This window comes from Triturus cristatus, chromosome 5_2 (assembly GCF_964204655.1).
Source record: "Triturus cristatus chromosome 5_2, aTriCri1.1, whole genome shotgun sequence".
Taxonomy (NCBI): Eukaryota; Metazoa; Chordata; class Amphibia; order Caudata; family Salamandridae; genus Triturus; species Triturus cristatus.
The window spans coordinates 555,660,384-555,678,920 of record NC_140588.1 but is presented as its reverse complement, the minus strand read 5'-3'; the positions used below and the strand labels follow the sequence as shown (position 1 = coordinate 555,678,920).

Here is an 18,537-nt window from a genome sequence, read left to right as displayed (position 1 = left end):
TTTCTACTTCTTTCTCTTTTATATGTCCTGAAATTGAGATAGTCACTTTTTACTCATTATTGATCCAACAATACAGTTGATGTATACAAAGCATATCATATGATTTGCGAATAAAGTTCAAAAATGAGAATTTGATCAGTACCTGTGATGCCTCCGACCAAAAGCTTATATATTACGATTGGAGATCAACTGTTGTAAATCAGCATGAAAAACATTTTCTTTTCACGATTTCCATACTAATATAAAACAACATTTTTACTAGCTGAATGAGATCATCATTTGGGTTCCTCTATGTTTGATTGAAGAAAACTTCTCATTCAAAATGTGCTATTTTCGCCTTATCAATAGCAGGAAAGCTTAAAAAAGTGATGCTGTGAATCACCCGTCTGAAATGCGTTTGAGAAAATCAGGATATGATTTTATAATGGCTAACTACTTTGTGAAGAAATTTGATGTCAAAGTATTGTAAAGTTTGTATTGATGTAACTTGTTCAAGCTGATGGACATTTTGAAAGCATTCAATACTTGACTCTTTCAACCTACTGGTGTTGGATTTGAGCTATCAATGAACAAAGATGAAGAAATGGAAAAGCTCAAGAGTAATAAAAAAAGTCCCTCCAAGGTCTCAAATCGGATCATTGGATGCAAAGTCCAAATTGCCAACCATTGCTCTATGGAGCCACCCATGCAGGAGACAGAGACATTGCTTCAGTAGTCTGGAAATGTAGACTGTTTAATTATGCTACAGGCAAAGATGAACATTGTGATATAACTTTTATATTCTGATAAACATTTGAATATTTAACACTTTTATAGAGAATATAGCGAAAAGAATCAAATCACATTAAAGCTCTATCCACTATGACCATTCAAATGAGATATCTTTGTATCAATATAAGAGAAGGCCATCACTGATGCGCTCTCTTTTGTCTCAATGGAAAAGTCACTCTTGTGTGAGAGGGTTCCATGGTGTAATGGTTAGCACTCTGGACTCTGAATCCAGCGATCCGAGTTCAAATCTCGGTGGGACCTACTACAATTATGAGATTCACTGTTTAACTCATTTTTTAGAATTTGGTCTAGAAAAAACCTAATATCAATGTTTTATACTGATGCGTATGAACGCATAAGTATGTATAGATGCATACATAGCTTTATCCGTCTAGATAGCTGTTAGACAATATGAACATATCAATTATTCATAAACATAAATATTGAAGCTGAACCTAGAAACTGTTCTTTCACATCCACATTGTAAACATGAGTTTATTTTCCTTTCTCATCTATATGGCCAGTAATGAGATAGTTCATTTTTGCTGATTTCTTAGCTGACAACATGCTGGACTTACACAGTGCATTTCATTGTGAATTTCTTTGAAAGTGAATTTCAGATTCACACCTTTGACATGTCTTTCAAAAGATTCAACTTTATTGGTTGTGGAATTACTGTTGAAAATCAGTGTGTAAAATCTTTGTACGTCTGAATTTCAAGATTATTATTCAAACTGCACATCTTCGGTCACCGTAATACAAAGTTTGGCTCCTCAAGTTTTGTTTTAATGAACGCTTTGCAATTAAAAAGTTCCTTGTTCCCCTTATCAATAACAGTAAGATTTTAAAAAGTAATGTCGTGCATCAGGCCCCTGTGATGAGTTTGAGAAACCAGAGTTAGTTTGTAAAATCTCTCATTATTTTGAGCCATTTAGTTTCCAGGTATTGTAAAAATTCTATTATTTGCTCACATCTAGTAAACTTTTAGAGTATAATCAATAAATTAATTTTTCACCCTACCGGTATTAGATATGTGATATTAATGAATACACTTGAAAGAAAATGATTTGGTCAAGAGTCATAAAATGGTCCCACCGAGATTTGAACTCGGATCATTGGATTCAAAGTCCAAAGTGCTAACCATTACACCATGGAACCTCCCATGTGAAAGGAGCGCAAACTGCTGCAGCAATGTGGAAATGTCAAAGTTTTTAATATTCTACTGTCAAAGAGAAACTGAATTGGATTGCTTTCCTATTCTGGTAAACTTTTGCATATTGAACTATGTTGGGGAAGGATGTTGCCCAAAAGACTCAAATAACGTTATAACTCTGTTGAACAGTGGTTTTTACGTGAGATAATATTTTTCAATGAAAGATAAGTTGCCCCCTGAGGCAAATCTCTTCTGTCAAAATGGAAAGCTCACCCTGGTACGGGAGGGTGGATGGTGTCATGGTTAGCACTCTGGACTCTGAAAACGGGGATCTGCGTACAAATTTCAGTGGGACTTATCTGAACTTTACAATTTTCTTTTCCATTCAGTTCTTAGAAGTTTTATTTGGAACAACATCACATTTACTTATAAACATGTAAAAATCAACCTGTACATATGTATCTCTGTATATATAGCTATATGTCTCTGTATATTTATAGGAAAATATAAACATATAGATTATAAAAATAAATATAATTAGTGGAGGTGAAAATCATGAACAGTTGTTGCCTCTCAGCATTTGAAACATGAGTTTCTACTTCTTTCTCTTTTATATGTCCTGAAATTGAGATAGTCACTTTTTACTCATTATTGATCCAACAATACAGTTGATGTATACAAAGCATATCATATGATTTGCGAATAAAGTTCAAAAATGAGAATTTGATCAGTACCTGTGATGCCTCCGACCAAAAGCTTATATATTACGATTGGAGATCAACTGTTGTAAATCAGCATGAAAAACATTTTCTTTTCACGATTTCCATACTAATATAAAACAACATTTTTACTAGCTGAATGAGATCATCATTTGGGTTCCTCTATGTTTGATTGAAGAAAACTTCTCATTCAAAATGTGCTATTTTCGCCTTATCAATAGCAGGAAAGCTTAAAAAAGTGATGCTGTGAATCACCCGTCTGAAATGCGTTTGAGAAAATCAGGATATGATTTTATAATGGCTAACTACTTTGTGAAGAAATTTGATGTCAAAGTATTGTAAAGTTTGTATTGATGTAACTTGTTCAAGCTGATGGACATTTTGAAAGCATTCAATACTTGACTCTTTCAACCTACTGGTGTTGGATTTGAGCTATCAATGAACAAAGATGAAGAAATGGAAAAGCTCAAGAGTAATAAAAAAAGTCCCTCCAAGGTCTCAAATCGGATCATTGGATGCAAAGTCCAAATTGCCAACCATTGCTCTATGGAGCCACCCATGCAGGAGACAGAGACATTGCTTCAGTAGTCTGGAAATGTAGACTGTTTAATTATGCTACAGGCAAAGATGAACATTGTGATATAACTTTTATATTCTGATAAACATTTGAATATTTAACACTTTTATAGAGAATATAGCGAAAAGAATCAAATCACATTAAAGCTCTATCCACTATGACCATTCAAATGAGATATCTTTGTATCAATATAAGAGAAGGCCATCACTGATGCGCTCTCTTTTGTCTCAATGGAAAAGTCACTCTTGTGTGAGAGGGTTCCATGGTGTAATGGTTAGCACTCTGGACTCTGAATCCAGCGATCCGAGTTCAAATCTCGGTGGGACCTACTACAATTATGAGATTCACTGTTTAACTCATTTTTTAGAATTTGGTCTAGAAAAAACCTAATATCAATGTTTTATACTGATGCGTATGAACGCATAAGTATGTATAGATGCATACATAGCTTTATCCGTCTAGATAGCTGTTAGACAATATGAACATATCAATTATTCATAAACATAAATATTGAAGCTGAACCTAGAAACTGTTCTTTCACATCCACATTGTAAACATGAGTTTATTTTCCTTTCTCATCTATATGGCCAGTAATGAGATAGTTCATTTTTGCTGATTTCTTAGCTGACAACATGCTGGACTTACACAGTGCATTTCATTGTGAATTTCTTTGAAAGTGAATTTCAGATTCACACCTTTGACATGTCTTTCAAAAGATTCAACTTTATTGGTTGTGGAATTACTGTTGAAAATCAGTGTGTAAAATCTTTGTACGTCTGAATTTCAAGATTATTATTCAAACTGCACATCTTCGGTCACCGTAATACAAAGTTTGGCTCCTCAAGTTTTGTTTTAATGAACGCTTTGCAATTAAAAAGTTCCTTGTTCCCCTTATCAATAACAGTAAGATTTTAAAAAGTAATGTCGTGCATCAGGCCCCTGTGATGAGTTTGAGAAACCAGAGTTAGTTTGTAAAATCTCTCATTATTTTGAGCCATTTAGTTTCCAGGTATTGTAAAAATTCTATTATTTGCTCACATCTAGTAAACTTTTAGAGTATAATCAATAAATTAATTTTTCACCCTACCGGTATTAGATATGTGATATTAATGAATACACTTGAAAGAAAATGATTTGGTCAAGAGTCATAAAATGGTCCCACCGAGATTAGAACTCGGATCATTGGATTCAAAGTCCAAAGTGCTAACCATTACACCATGGAACCTCCCATGTGAAAGGAGCGCAAACTGCTGCAGCAATGTGGAAATGTCAAAGTTTTTAATATTCTACTGTCAAAGAGAAACTGAATTGGATTGCTTTCCTATTCTGGTAAACTTTTGCATATTGAACTATGTTGGGGAAGGATGTTGCCCAAAAGACTCAAATAACGTTATAACTCTGTTGAACAGTGGTTTTTACGTGAGATAATATTTTTCAATGAAAGATAAGTTGCCCCCTGAGGCAAATCTCTTCTGTCAAAATGGAAAGCTCACCCTGGTACGGGAGGGTGGATGGTGTCATGGTTAGCACTCTGGACTCTGAAAACGGGGATCTGAGTACAAATTTCAGTGGGACTTATCTGAACTTTACAATTTTCTTTTCCATTCAGTTCTTAGAAGTTTTATTTGGAACAACATCACATTTACTTATAAACATGTAAAAATCAACCTGTACATATGTATCTCTGTATATATAGCTATATGTCTCTGTATATTTATAGGAAAATATAAACATATAGATTATAAAAATAAATATAATTAGTGGAGGTGAAAATCATGAACAGTTGTTGCCTCTCAGCATTTGAAACATGAGTTTCTACTTCTTTCTCTTTTATATGTCCTGAAATTGAGATAGTCACTTTTTACTCATTATTGATCCAACAATACAGTTGATGTATACAAAGCATATCATATGATTTGCGAATAAAGTTCAAAAATGAGAATTTGATCAGTACCTGTGATGCCTCCGACCAAAAGCTTATATATTACGATTGGAGATCAACTGTTGTAAATCAGCATGAAAAACATTTTCTTTTCACGATTTCCATACTAATATAAAACAACATTTTTACTAGCTGAATGAGATCATCATTTGGGTTCCTCTATGTTTGATTGAAGAAAACTTCTCATTCAAAATGTGCTATTTTCGCCTTATCAATAGCAGGAAAGCTTAAAAAAGTGATGCTGTGAATCACCCGTCTGAAATGCGTTTGAGAAAATCAGGATATGATTTTATAATGGCTAACTACTTTGTGAAGAAATTTGATGTCAAAGTATTGTAAAGTTTGTATTGATGTAACTTGTTCAAGCTGATGGACATTTTGAAAGCATTCAATACTTGACTCTTTCAACCTACTGGTGTTGGATTTGAGCTATCAATGAACAAAGATGAAGAAATGGAAAAGCTCAAGAGTAATAAAAAAAGTCCCTCCAAGGTCTCAAATCGGATCATTGGATGCAAAGTCCAAATTGCCAACCATTGCTCTATGGAGCCACCCATGCAGGAGACAGAGACATTGCTTCAGTAGTCTGGAAATGTAGACTGTTTAATTATGCTACAGGCAAAGATGAACATTGTGATATAACTTTTATATTCTGATAAACATTTGAATATTTAACACTTTTATAGAGAATATAGCGAAAAGAATCAAATCACATTAAAGCTCTATCCACTATGACCATTCAAATGAGATATCTTTGTATCAATATAAGAGAAGGCCATCACTGATGCGCTCTCTTTTGTCTCAATGGAAAAGTCACTCTTGTGTGAGAGGGTTCCATGGTGTAATGGTTAGCACTCTGGACTCTGAATCCAGCGATCCGAGTTCAAATCTCGGTGGGACCTACTACAATTATGAGATTCACTGTTTAACTCATTTTTTAGAATTTGGTCTAGAAAAAACCTAATATCAATGTTTTATACTGATGCGTATGAACGCATAAGTATGTATAGATGCATACATAGCTTTATCCGTCTAGATAGCTGTTAGACAATATGAACATATCAATTATTCATAAACATAAATATTGAAGCTGAACCTAGAAACTGTTCTTTCACATCCACATTGTAAACATGAGTTTATTTTCCTTTCTCATCTATATGGCCAGTAATGAGATAGTTCATTTTTGCTGATTTCTTAGCTGACAACATGCTGGACTTACACAGTGCATTTCATTGTGAATTTCTTTGAAAGTGAATTTCAGATTCACACCTTTGACATGTCTTTCAAAAGATTCAACTTTATTGGTTGTGGAATTACTGTTGAAAATCAGTGTGTAAAATCTTTGTACGTCTGAATTTCAAGATTATTATTCAAACTGCACATCTTCGGTCACCGTAATACAAAGTTTGGCTCCTCAAGTTTTGTTTTAATGAACGCTTTGCAATTAAAAAGTTCCTTGTTCCCCTTATCAATAACAGTAAGATTTTAAAAAGTAATGTCGTGCATCAGGCCCCTGTGATGAGTTTGAGAAACCAGAGTTAGTTTGTAAAATCTCTCATTATTTTGAGCCATTTAGTTTCCAGGTATTGTAAAAATTCTATTATTTGCTCACATCTAGTAAACTTTTAGAGTATAATCAATAAATTAATTTTTCACCCTACCGGTATTAGATATGTGATATTAATGAATACACTTGAAAGAAAATGATTTGGTCAAGAGTCATAAAATGGTCCCACCGAGATTAGAACTCGGATCATTGGATTCAAAGTCCAAAGTGCTAACCATTACACCATGGAACCTCCCATGTGAAAGGAGCGCAAACTGCTGCAGCAATGTGGAAATGTCAAAGTTTTTAATATTCTACTGTCAAAGAGAAACTGAATTGGATTGCTTTCCTATTCTGGTAAACTTTTGCATATTGAACTATGTTGGGGAAGGATGTTGCCCAAAAGACTCAAATAACGTTATAACTCTGTTGAACAGTGGTTTTTACGTGAGATAATATTTTTCAATGAAAGATAAGTTGCCCCCTGAGGCAAATCTCTTCTGTCAAAATGGAAAGCTCACCCTGGTACGGGAGGGTGGATGGTGTCATGGTTAGCACTCTGGACTCTGAAAACGGGGATCTGAGTACAAATTTCAGTGGGACTTATCTGAACTTTACAATTTTCTTTTCCATTCAGTTCTTAGAAGTTTTATTTGGAACAACATCACATTTACTTATAAACATGTAAAAATCAACCTGTACATATGTATCTCTGTATATATAGCTATATGTCTCTGTATATTTATAGGAAAATATAAACATATAGATTATAAAAATAAATATAATTAGTGGAGGTGAAAATCATGAACAGTTGTTGCCTCTCAGCATTTGAAACATGAGTTTCTACTTCTTTCTCTTTTATATGTCCTGAAATTGAGATAGTCACTTTTTACTCATTATTGATCCAACAATACAGTTGATGTATACAAAGCATATCATATGATTTGCGAATAAAGTTCAAAAATGAGAATTTGATCAGTACCTGTGATGCCTCCGACCAAAAGCTTATATATTACGATTGGAGATCAACTGTTGTAAATCAGCATGAAAAACATTTTCTTTTCACGATTTCCATACTAATATAAAACAACATTTTTACTAGCTGAATGAGATCATCATTTGGGTTCCTCTATGTTTGATTGAAGAAAACTTCTCATTCAAAATGTGCTATTTTCGCCTTATCAATAGCAGGAAAGCTTAAAAAAGTGATGCTGTGAATCACCCGTCTGAAATGCGTTTGAGAAAATCAGGATATGATTTTATAATGGCTAACTACTTTGTGAAGAAATTTGATGTCAAAGTATTGTAAAGTTTGTATTGATGTAACTTGTTCAAGCTGATGGACATTTTGAAAGCATTCAATACTTGACTCTTTCAACCTACTGGTGTTGGATTTGAGCTATCAATGAACAAAGATGAAGAAATGGAAAAGCTCAAGAGTAATAAAAAAAGTCCCTCCAAGGTCTCAAATCGGATCATTGGATGCAAAGTCCAAATTGCCAACCATTGCTCTATGGAGCCACCCATGCAGGAGACAGAGACATTGCTTCAGTAGTCTGGAAATGTAGACTGTTTAATTATGCTACAGGCAAAGATGAACATTGTGATATAACTTTTATATTCTGATAAACATTTGAATATTTAACACTTTTATAGAGAATATAGCGAAAAGAATCAAATCACATTAAAGCTCTATCCACTATGACCATTCAAATGAGATATCTTTGTATCAATATAAGAGAAGGCCATCACTGATGCGCTCTCTTTTGTCTCAATGGAAAAGTCACTCTTGTGTGAGAGGGTTCCATGGTGTAATGGTTAGCACTCTGGACTCTGAATCCAGCGATCCGAGTTCAAATCTCGGTGGGACCTACTACAATTATGAGATTCACTGTTTAACTCATTTTTTAGAATTTGGTCTAGAAAAAACCTAATATCAATGTTTTATACTGATGCGTATGAACGCATAAGTATGTATAGATGCATACATAGCTTTATCCGTCTAGATAGCTGTTAGACAATATGAACATATCAATTATTCATAAACATAAATATTGAAGCTGAACCTAGAAACTGTTCTTTCACATCCACATTGTAAACATGAGTTTATTTTCCTTTCTCATCTATATGGCCAGTAATGAGATAGTTCATTTTTGCTGATTTCTTAGCTGACAACATGCTGGACTTACACAGTGCATTTCATTGTGAATTTCTTTGAAAGTGAATTTCAGATTCACACCTTTGACATGTCTTTCAAAAGATTCAACTTTATTGGTTGTGGAATTACTGTTGAAAATCAGTGTGTAAAATCTTTGTACGTCTGAATTTCAAGATTATTATTCAAACTGCACATCTTCGGTCACCGTAATACAAAGTTTGGCTCCTCAAGTTTTGTTTTAATGAACGCTTTGCAATTAAAAAGTTCCTTGTTCCCCTTATCAATAACAGTAAGATTTTAAAAAGTAATGTCGTGCATCAGGCCCCTGTGATGAGTTTGAGAAACCAGAGTTAGTTTGTAAAATCTCTCATTATTTTGAGCCATTTAGTTTCCAGGTATTGTAAAAATTCTATTATTTGCTCACATCTAGTAAACTTTTAGAGTATAATCAATAAATTAATTTTTCACCCTACCGGTATTAGATATGTGATATTAATGAATACACTTGAAAGAAAATGATTTGGTCAAGAGTCATAAAATGGTCCCACCGAGATTTGAACTCGGATCATTGGATTCAAAGTCCAAAGTGCTAACCATTACACCATGGAACCTCCCATGTGAAAGGAGCGCAAACTGCTGCAGCAATGTGGAAATGTCAAAGTTTTTAATATTCTACTGTCAAAGAGAAACTGAATTGGATTGCTTTCCTATTCTGGTAAACTTTTGCATATTGAACTATGTTGGGGAAGGATGTTGCCCAAAAGACTCAAATAACGTTATAACTCTGTTGAACAGTGGTTTTTACGTGAGATAATATTTTTCAATGAAAGATAAGTTGCCCCCTGAGGCAAATCTCTTCTGTCAAAATGGAAAGCTCACCCTGGTACGGGAGGGTGGATGGTGTCATGGTTAGCACTCTGGACTCTGAAAACGGGGATCTGCGTACAAATTTCAGTGGGACTTATCTGAACTTTACAATTTTCTTTTCCATTCAGTTCTTAGAAGTTTTATTTGGAACAACATCACATTTACTTATAAACATGTAAAAATCAACCTGTACATATGTATCTCTGTATATATAGCTATATGTCTCTGTATATTTATAGGAAAATATAAACATATAGATTATAAAAATAAATATAATTAGTGGAGGTGAAAATCATGAACAGTTGTTGCCTCTCAGCATTTGAAACATGAGTTTCTACTTCTTTCTCTTTTATATGTCCTGAAATTGAGATAGTCACTTTTTACTCATTATTGATCCAACAATACAGTTGATGTATACAAAGCATATCATATGATTTGCGAATAAAGTTCAAAAATGAGAATTTGATCAGTACCTGTGATGCCTCCGACCAAAAGCTTATATATTACGATTGGAGATCAACTGTTGTAAATCAGCATGAAAAACATTTTCTTTTCACGATTTCCATACTAATATAAAACAACATTTTTACTAGCTGAATGAGATCATCATTTGGGTTCCTCTATGTTTGATTGAAGAAAACTTCTCATTCAAAATGTGCTATTTTCGCCTTATCAATAGCAGGAAAGCTTAAAAAAGTGATGCTGTGAATCACCCGTCTGAAATGCGTTTGAGAAAATCAGGATATGATTTTATAATGGCTAACTACTTTGTGAAGAAATTTGATGTCAAAGTATTGTAAAGTTTGTATTGATGTAACTTGTTCAAGCTGATGGACATTTTGAAAGCATTCAATACTTGACTCTTTCAACCTACTGGTGTTGGATTTGAGCTATCAATGAACAAAGATGAAGAAATGGAAAAGCTCAAGAGTAATAAAAAAAGTCCCTCCAAGGTCTCAAATCGGATCATTGGATGCAAAGTCCAAATTGCCAACCATTGCTCTATGGAGCCACCCATGCAGGAGACAGAGACATTGCTTCAGTAGTCTGGAAATGTAGACTGTTTAATTATGCTACAGGCAAAGATGAACATTGTGATATAACTTTTATATTCTGATAAACATTTGAATATTTAACACTTTTATAGAGAATGTAGCGAAAAGAATCAAATCACATTAAAGCTCTATCCACTATGACCATTCAAATGAGATATCTTTGTATCAATATAAGAGAAGGCCATCACTGATGCGCTCTCTTTTGTCTCAATGGAAAAGTCACTCTTGTGTGAGAGGGTTCCATGGTGTAATGGTTAGCACTCTGGACTCTGAATCCAGCGATCCGAGTTCAAATCTCGGTGGGACCTACTACAATTATGAGATTCACTGTTTAACTCATTTTTTAGAATTTGGTCTAGAAAAAACCTAATATCAATGTTTTATACTGATGCGTATGAACGCATAAGTATGTATAGATGCATACATAGCTTTATCCGTCTAGATAGCTGTTAGACAATATGAACATATCAATTATTCATAAACATAAATATTGAAGCTGAACCTAGAAACTGTTCTTTCACATCCACATTGTAAACATGAGTTTATTTTCCTTTCTCATCTATATGGCCAGTAATGAGATAGTTCATTTTTGCTGATTTCTTAGCTGACAACATGCTGGACTTACACAGTGCATTTCATTGTGAATTTCTTTGAAAGTGAATTTCAGATTCACACCTTTGACATGTCTTTCAAAAGATTCAACTTTATTGGTTGTGGAATTACTGTTGAAAATCAGTGTGTAAAATCTTTGTACGTCTGAATTTCAAGATTATTATTCAAACTGCACATCTTCGGTCACCGTAATACAAAGTTTGGCTCCTCAAGTTTTGTTTTAATGAACGCTTTGCAATTAAAAAGTTCCTTGTTCCCCTTATCAATAACAGTAAGATTTTAAAAAGTAATGTCGTGCATCAGGCCCCTGTGATGAGTTTGAGAAACCAGAGTTAGTTTGTAAAATCTCTCATTATTTTGAGCCATTTAGTTTCCAGGTATTGTAAAAATTCTATTATTTGCTCACATCTAGTAAACTTTTAGAGTATAATCAATAAATTAATTTTTCACCCTACCGGTATTAGATATGTGATATTAATGAATACACTTGAAAGAAAATGATTTGGTCAAGAGTCATAAAATGGTCCCACCGAGATTAGAACTCGGATCATTGGATTCAAAGTCCAAAGTGCTAACCATTACACCATGGAACCTCCCATGTGAAAGGAGCGCAAACTGCTGCAGCAATGTGGAAATGTCAAAGTTTTTAATATTCTACTGTCAAAGAGAAACTGAATTGGATTGCTTTCCTATTCTGGTAAACTTTTGCATATTGAACTATGTTGGGGAAGGATGTTGCCCAAAAGACTCAAATAACGTTATAACTCTGTTGAACAGTGGTTTTTACGTGAGATAATATTTTTCAATGAAAGATAAGTTGCCCCCTGAGGCAAATCTCTTCTGTCAAAATGGAAAGCTCACCCTGGTACGGGAGGGTGGATGGTGTCATGGTTAGCACTCTGGACTCTGAAAACGGGGATCTGAGTACAAATTTCAGTGGGACTTATCTGAACTTTACAATTTTCTTTTCCATTCAGTTCTTAGAAGTTTTATTTGGAACAACATCACATTTACTTATAAACATGTAAAAATCAACCTGTACATATGTATCTCTGTATATATAGCTATATGTCTCTGTATATTTATAGGAAAATATAAACATATAGATTATAAAAATAAATATAATTAGTGGAGGTGAAAATCATGAACAGTTGTTGCCTCTCAGCATTTGAAACATGAGTTTCTACTTCTTTCTCTTTTATATGTCCTGAAATTGAGATAGTCACTTTTTACTCATTATTGATCCAACAATACAGTTGATGTATACAAAGCATATCATATGATTTGTGAATAAAGTTCAAAAATGAGAATTTGATCTGTACCTGTGATGCCTCCGACCAAAAGCTTATATTTTACGATTGGAGATCAACTGTTGTAAATCAGCATGAAAAACATTTTCTTTTCACGATTTCCATACTAATATAAAACAACATTTTTACTAGCTGAATGAGATCATCATTTGGGTTCCTCTATGTTTGATTGAAGAAAACTTCTCATTCAAAATGTGCTATTTTCGCCTTATCAATAGCAGGAAAGCTTAAAAAAGTGATGCTGTGAATCACCCGTCTGAAATGCGTTTGAGAAAATCAGGATATGATTTTATAATGGCTAACTACTTTGTGAAGAAATTTGATGTCAAAGTATTGTAAAGTTTGTATTGATGTAACTTGTTCAAGCTGATGGACATTTTGAAAGCATTCAATACTTGACTCTTTCAACCTACTGGTGTTGGATTTGAGCTATCAATGAACAAAGATGAAGAAATGGAAAAGCTCAAGAGTAATAAAAAAAGTCCCTCCAAGGTCTCAAATCGGATCATTGGATGCAAAGTCCAAATTGCCAACCATTGCTCTATGGAGCCACCCATGCAGGAGACAGAGACATTGCTTCAGTAGTCTGGAAATGTAGACTGTTTAATTATGCTACAGGCAAAGATGAACATTGTGATATAACTTTTATATTCTGATAAACATTTGAATATTTAACACTTTTATAGAGAATATAGCGAAAAGAATCAAATCACATTAAAGCTCTATCCACTATGACCATTCAAATGAGATATCTTTGTATCAATATAAGAGAAGGCCATCACTGATGCGCTCTCTTTTGTCTCAATGGAAAAGTCACTCTTGTGTGAGAGGGTTCCATGGTGTAATGGTTAGCACTCTGGACTCTGGATCCAGCGATCCGAGTTCAAATCTCGGTGGGACCTACTACAATTATGAGATTCACTGTTTAACTCATTTTTTAGAATTTGGTCTAGAAAAAACCTAATATCAATGTTTTATACTGATGCGTATGAACGCATAAGTATGTATAGATGCATACATAGCTTTATCCGTCTAGATAGCTGTTAGACAATATGAACATATCAATTATTCATAAACATAAATATTGAAGCTGAACCTAGAAACTGTTCTTTCACATCCACATTGTAAACATGAGTTTATTTTCCTTTCTCATCTATATGGCCAGTAATGAGATAGTTCATTTTTGCTGATTTCTTAGCTGACAACATGCTGGACTTACACAGTGCATTTCATTGTGAATTTCTTTGAAAGTGAATTTCAGATTCACACCTTTGACATGTCTTTCAAAAGATTCAACTTTATTGGTTGTGGAATTACTGTTGAAAATCAGTGTGTAAAATCTTTGTACGTCTGAATTTCAAGATTATTATTCAAACTGCACATCTTCGGTCACCGTAATACAAAGTTTGGCTCCTCAAGTTTTGTTTTAATGAACGCTTTGCAATTAAAAAGTTCCTTGTTCCCCTTATCAATAACAGTAAGATTTTAAAAAGTAATGTCGTGCATCAGGCCCCTGTGATGAGTTTGAGAAACCAGAGTTAGTTTGTAAAATCTCTCATTATTTTGAGCCATTTAGTTTCCAGGTATTGTAAAAATTCTATTATTTGCTCACATCTAGTAAACTTTTAGAGTATAATCAATAAATTAATTTTTCACCCTACCGGTATTAGATATGTGATATTAATGAATACACTTGAAAGAAAATGATTTGGTCAAGAGTCATAAAATGGTCCCACCGAGATTTGAACTCGGATCATTGGATTCAAAGTCCAAAGTGCTAACCATTACACCATGGAACCTCCCATGTGAAAGGAGCGCAAACTGCTGCAGCAATGTGGAAATGTCAAAGTTTTTAATATTCTACTGTCAAAGAGAAACTGAATTGGATTGCTTTCCTATTCTGGTAAACTTTTGCATATTGAACTATGTTGGGGAAGGATGTTGCCCAAAAGACTCAAATAACGTTATAACTCTGTTGAACAGTGGTTTTTACGTGAGATAATATTTTTCAATGAAAGATAAGTTGCCCCCTGAGGCAAATCTCTTCTGTCAAAATGGAAAGCTCACCCTGGTACGGGAGGGTGGATGGTGTCATGGTTAGCACTCTGGACTCTGAAAACGGGGATCTGCGTACAAATTTCAGTGGGACTTATCTGAACTTTACAATTTTCTTTTCCATTCAGTTCTTAGAAGTTTTATTTGGAACAACATCACATTTACTTATAAACATGTAAAAATCAACCTGTACATATGTATCTCTGTATATATAGCTATATGTCTCTGTATATTTATAGGAAAATATAAACATATAGATTATAAAAATAAATATAATTAGTGGAGGTGAAAATCATGAACAGTTGTTGCCTCTCAGCATTTGAAACATGAGTTTCTACTTCTTTCTCTTTTATATGTCCTGAAATTGAGATAGTCACTTTTTACTCATTATTGATCCAACAATACAGTTGATGTATACAAAGCATATCATATGATTTGCGAATAAAGTTCAAAAATGAGAATTTGATCAGTACCTGTGATGCCTCCGACCAAAAGCTTATATATTACGATTGGAGATCAACTGTTGTAAATCAGCATGAAAAACATTTTCTTTTCACGATTTCCATACTAATATAAAACAACATTTTTACTAGCTGAATGAGATCATCATTTGGGTTCCTCTATGTTTGATTGAAGAAAACTTCTCATTCAAAATGTGCTATTTTCGCCTTATCAATAGCAGGAAAGCTTAACAAAGTGATGCTGTGAATCACCCGTCTGAAATGCGTTTGAGAAAATCAGGATATGATTTTATAATGGCTAACTACTTTGTGAAGAAATTTGATGTCAAAGTATTGTAAAGTTTGTATTGATGTAACTTGTTCAAGCTGATGGACATTTTGAAAGCATTCAATACTTGACTCTTTCAACCTACTGGTGTTGGATTTGAGCTATCAATGAACAAAGATGAAGAAATGGAAAAGCTCAAGAGTAATAAAAAAAGTCCCTCCAAGGTCTCAAATCGGATCATTGGATGCAAAGTCCAAATTGCCAACCATTGCTCTATGGAGCCACCCATGCAGGAGACAGAGACATTGCTTCAGTAGTCTGGAAATGTAGACTGTTTAATTATGCTACAGGCAAAGATGAACATTGTGATATAACTTTTATATTCTGATAAACATTTGAATATTTAACACTTTTATAGAGAATATAGCGAAAAGAATCAAATCACATTAAAGCTCTATCCACTATGACCATTCAAATGAGATATCTTTGTATCAATATAAGAGAAGGCCATCACTGATGCGCTCTCTTTTGTCTCAATGGAAAAGTCACTCTTGTGTGAGAGGGTTCCATGGTGTAATGGTTAGCACTCTGGACTCTGAATCCAGCGATCCGAGTTCAAATCTCGGTGGGACCTACTACAATTATGAGATTCACTGTTTAACTCATTTTTTAGAATTTGGTCTAGAAAAAACCTAATATCAATGTTTTATACTGATGCGTATGAACGCATAAGTATGTATAGATGCATACATAGCTTTATCCGTCTAGATAGCTGTTAGACAATATGAACATATCAATTATTCATAAACATAAATATTGAAGCTGAACCTAGAAACTGTTCTTTCACATCCACATTGTAAACATGAGTTTATTTTCCTTTCTCATCTATATGGCCAGTAATGAGATAGTTCATTTTTGCTGATTTCTTAGCTGACAACATGCTGGACTTACACAGTGCATTTCATTGTGAATTTCTTTGAAAGTGAATTTCAGATTCACACCTTTGACATGTCTTTCAAAAGATTCAACTTTATTGGTTGTGGAATTACTGTTGAAAATCAGTGTGTAAAATCTTTGTACGTCTGAATTTCAAGATTATTATTCAAACTGCACATCTTCGGTCACCGTAATACAAAGTTTGGCTCCTCAAGTTTTGTTTTAATGAACGCTTTGCAATTAAAAAGTTCCTTGTTCCCCTTATCAATAACAGTAAGATTTTAAAAAGTAATGTCGTGCATCAGGCCCCTGTGATGAGTTTGAGAAACCAGAGTTAGTTTGTAAAATCTCTCATTATTTTGAGCCATTTAGTTTCCAGGTATTGTAAAAATTCTATTATTTGCTCACATCTAGTAAACTTTTAGAGTATAATCAATAAATTAATTTTTCACCCTACCGGTATTAGATATGTGATATTAATGAATACACTTGAAAGAAAATGATTTGGTCAAGAGTCATAAAATGGTCCCACCGAGATTAGAACTCGGATCATTGGATTCAAAGTCCAAAGTGCTAACCATTACACCATGGAACCTCCCATGTGAAAGGAGCGCAAACTGCTGCAGCAATGTGGAAATGTCAAAGTTTTTAATATTCTACTGTCAAAGAGAAACTGAATTGGATTGCTTTCCTATTCTGGTAAACTTTTGCATATTGAACTATGTTGGGGAAGGATGTTGCCCAAAAGACTCAAATAACGTTATAACTCTGTTGAACAGTGGTTTTTACGTGAGATAATATTTTTCAATGAAAGATAAGTTGCCCCCTGAGGCAAATCTCTTCTGTCAAAATGGAAAGCTCACCCTGGTACGGGAGGGTGGATGGTGTCATGGTTAGCACTCTGGACTCTGAAAACGGGGATCTGCGTACAAATTTCAGTGGGACTTATCTGAACTTTACAATTTTCTTTTCCATTCAGTTCTTAGAAGTTTTATTTGGAACAACATCACATTTACTTATAAACATGTAAAAATCAACCTGTACATATGTATCTCTGTATATATAGCTATATGTCTCTGTATATTTATAGGAAAATATAAACATATAGATTATAAAAATAAATATAATTAGTGGAGGTGAAAATCATGAACAGTTGTTGCCTCTCAGCATTTGAAACATGAGTTTCTACTTCTTTCTCTTTTATATGTCCTGAAATTGAGATAGTCACTTTTTACTCATTATTGATCCAACAATACAGTTGATGTATACAAAGCATATCATATGATTTGCGAATAAAGTTCAAAAATGAGAATTTGATCAGTACCTGTGATGCCTCCGACCAAAAGCTTATATATTACGATTGGAGATCAACTGTTGTAAATCAGCATGAAAAACATTTTCTTTTCACGATTTCCATACTAATATAAAACAACATTTTTACTAGCTGAATGAGATCATCATTTGGGTTCCTCTATGTTTGATTGAAGAAAACTTCTCATTCAAAATGTGCTATTTTCGCCTTATCAATAGCAGGAAAGCTTAACAAAGTGATGCTGTGAATCACCCGTCTGAAATGCGTTTGAGAAAATCAGGATATGATTTTATAATGGCTAACTACTTTGTGAAGAAATTTGATGTCAAAGTATTGTAAAGTTTGTATTGATGTAACTTGTTCAAGCTGATGGACATTTTGAAAGCATTCAATACTTGACTCTTTCAACCTACTGGTGTTGGATTTGAGCTATCAATGAACAAAGATGAAGAAATGGAAAAGCTCAAGAGTAATAAAAAAAGTCCCTCCAAGGTCTCAAATCGGATCATTGGATGCAAAGTCCAAATTGCCAACCATTGCTCTATGGAGCCACCCATGCAGGAGACAGAGACATTGCTTCAGTAGTCTGGAAATGTAGACTGTTTAATTATGCTACAGGCAAAGATGAACATTGTGATATAACTTTTATATTCTGATAAACATTTGAATATTTAACACTTTTATAGAGAATATAGCGAAAAGAATCAAATCACATTAAAGCTCTATCCACTATGACCATTCAAATGAGATATCTTTGTATCAATATAAGAGAAGGCCATCACTGATGCGCTCTCT

At 33.9% G+C, this 18,537-nt stretch overlaps 10 non-coding genes across 10 annotated transcripts; 7 read left to right on the top strand and 3 right to left on the bottom strand.

Annotated features, from left to right (window-relative positions):
• The first annotated feature begins 960 nt into the window (after positions 1-960).
• TRNAQ-CUG (transfer RNA glutamine (anticodon CUG)) lies at positions 961-1,032 on the top strand. The gene has a single exon. It is a non-coding gene; the product is annotated as a tRNA-Gln (tRNA).
• Positions 1,033-1,857: 825 nt separating this feature from the next.
• TRNAQ-UUG (transfer RNA glutamine (anticodon UUG)) lies at positions 1,858-1,929 on the bottom strand. Its single transcript has one exon. It is a non-coding gene; the product is annotated as a tRNA-Gln (tRNA).
• Positions 1,930-3,476: 1,547 nt separating this feature from the next.
• TRNAQ-CUG (transfer RNA glutamine (anticodon CUG)) lies at positions 3,477-3,548 on the top strand. The gene has a single exon. It is a non-coding gene; the product is annotated as a tRNA-Gln (tRNA).
• A 2,444-nt stretch (positions 3,549-5,992) lies between these two features.
• TRNAQ-CUG (transfer RNA glutamine (anticodon CUG)) lies at positions 5,993-6,064 on the top strand. The gene has a single exon. It is a non-coding gene; the product is annotated as a tRNA-Gln (tRNA).
• Positions 6,065-8,508: 2,444 nt separating this feature from the next.
• Positions 8,509-8,580, top strand: TRNAQ-CUG (transfer RNA glutamine (anticodon CUG)). The gene has a single exon. It is a non-coding gene; the product is annotated as a tRNA-Gln (tRNA).
• An 825-nt stretch (positions 8,581-9,405) lies between these two features.
• Positions 9,406-9,477, bottom strand: TRNAQ-UUG (transfer RNA glutamine (anticodon UUG)). The gene has a single exon. It is a non-coding gene; the product is annotated as a tRNA-Gln (tRNA).
• Positions 9,478-11,024: 1,547 nt separating this feature from the next.
• On the top strand, positions 11,025-11,096 carry TRNAQ-CUG (transfer RNA glutamine (anticodon CUG)). The gene has a single exon. It is a non-coding gene; the product is annotated as a tRNA-Gln (tRNA).
• A 2,444-nt stretch (positions 11,097-13,540) lies between these two features.
• Positions 13,541-13,612, top strand: TRNAQ-CUG (transfer RNA glutamine (anticodon CUG)). The gene has a single exon. It is a non-coding gene; the product is annotated as a tRNA-Gln (tRNA).
• Positions 13,613-14,437: 825 nt separating this feature from the next.
• Positions 14,438-14,509, bottom strand: TRNAQ-UUG (transfer RNA glutamine (anticodon UUG)). The gene has a single exon. It is a non-coding gene; the product is annotated as a tRNA-Gln (tRNA).
• Positions 14,510-16,056: 1,547 nt separating this feature from the next.
• TRNAQ-CUG (transfer RNA glutamine (anticodon CUG)) lies at positions 16,057-16,128 on the top strand. The gene has a single exon. It is a non-coding gene; the product is annotated as a tRNA-Gln (tRNA).
• The last annotated feature ends 2,409 nt before the right edge of the window (positions 16,129-18,537 follow it).